This window comes from Hypanus sabinus, chromosome 8 (genome assembly GCF_030144855.1).
Source record: "Hypanus sabinus isolate sHypSab1 chromosome 8, sHypSab1.hap1, whole genome shotgun sequence".
Lineage (NCBI taxonomy): Eukaryota > Metazoa > Chordata > Chondrichthyes > Myliobatiformes > Dasyatidae > Hypanus > Hypanus sabinus.
Genome location: NC_082713.1, coordinates 81,754,750 through 81,756,352, shown reverse-complemented (window position 1 = coordinate 81,756,352; position 1,603 = coordinate 81,754,750). Strand labels below are relative to the sequence as shown.

The following is a 1,603-nucleotide window of genomic DNA, read 5'->3' as shown; positions in this document are numbered from 1 at the left end:
GGAGGGGGAGAGAGGAGGGGGAGAGGGAGGGGGAGAGAGGAGGGAGAGGGAGAGAGGAGGGAGGGGGGAGAGAGTGGGGAGGGGAGGGAGGGAGAGAGGGGAGGGGGAGAGAGAGGGGGTGGGAGGGAGAGGAGGGGAGAGAGGAGGGGAGAGAGGAGGGGAGAGAGGAGGGGAGAGAGGAGGGGGAGAGAGGAGGAGGGAGGGAGAGGAGGGAGAGGAGGGAGAGGAGGGAGAGGAGGGAGAGGAGGGAGAGGAGGGGGAGAGAGGAGGGGGAGAGAGGAGGGAGAGAGGAGGGAGAGAGGGGGAGGGGGAGGGGAAGGAGGGAGAGAGGGGGAGGGGAGGGGTAGGGGAGAGAGGGGAGGGGGAGGGGGAGAGAGGGGAGGGGGAGGGGGAGAGAGGGGAGGGGGAGGGGGAGAGAGGGGAGGGGGAGAGAGGGGAGGGGGAGAGAGGGGAGGGGGAGAGAGGGGAGGGGGAGGGGGAGAGAGGGGAGGGGGAGAGAGGGGAGGGGGAGGGGGAGAGAGGGGAGGGGGAGGGGGGAGAGAGGGGAGGGGGAGGGGGAGAGAGGGGAGAGAGGGGAGGGGGAGAGAGGGGAGAGAGGGGAGGGGGAGAGAGGGGAGAGAGGAGAGAGGGGAGGGGGAGGGGGAGGGGGGAGAGAGGGGAGGGGGAGGGGGAGGGGGGAGAGAGGGGAGGGGGAGGGGGAGGGGGAGAGAGGGGAGGGGGAGGGGGAGGGGGGAGAGAGGGGAGGGGGAGGGGGGAGAGGGGAGGGGGAGGGGGGAGAGGGGAGGGGGAGGGGGGAGAGGGGAGAGGGGAGGGGGGAGAGGGGAGAGGGGGGGAGAGGGGAGAGGGGGGGAGAGGGGAGAGGGGGAGGGGGAGAGGGGAGGGGGAGGGGGAGGGGGAGGGGAGAGGGGGAGGGGGAGAGAGGGGAGGGGGAGGGGGAGAGAGGGGAGGGGGAGAGAGGGGAGGGGGAGGGGGAGAGAGGGGAGGGGGAGGGGGAGAGAGGGGAGGGGGAGGGGGAGAGGGGAGGGGGAGGGGGAGAGAGGGGAGGGGGAGAGAGGGGAGGGGGAGGGGGAGAGAGGGGAGGGGGAGGGGGAGAGAGGGGAGGGGGAGGGGGGAGAGAGGGGAGGGGGAGGGGGGAGAGAGGGGAGAGAGGGGAGGGGGAGAGAGGGGAGGGGGAGAGAGGGGAGAGAGGAGAGAGGGGAGGGGGAGGGGGAGGGGGGAGAGGGGAGGGGGAGGGGGGAGAGAGGGGAGGGGGAGGGGGAGGGGAGAGAGAGGGGAGGGGGAGGGGGAGGGGGGAGAGAGGGGAGGGGGAGGGGGAGGGGGGAGAGAGGGGAGGGGGAGGGGGGAGAGAGGGGAGGGGGAGGGGGGAGAGGGGAGGGGGAGGGGGGAGAGGGGAGAGGGGAGGGGGGGAGAGGGGAGAGGGGGGGAGAGGGGAGAGGGGAGGGAGAGGGGGTGTGAGAGAGGAGGGAGGGAGAGGGAGAGAGAGAGAGCGAGACCCTACCCTGGAAGTGAGAGTGAGCCACCCTTCCCGTGGGAGACAGACTGGTGTTTACGTCCCAGTCGGGATGGGGTCTTTGAGGGAGTAGAACTGTTACCCGCCGGGAGG

At 73.2% G+C, this 1,603-nt stretch overlaps 1 pseudogene; it reads right to left on the bottom strand.

Moving 5' to 3' along the window:
* Positions 1 to 203: 203 nt before the first annotated feature.
* LOC132397772 (uncharacterized) lies at positions 204 to 1,435 on the bottom strand (annotated as a pseudogene).
* Positions 1,436 to 1,603: the final 168 nt, after the last annotated feature.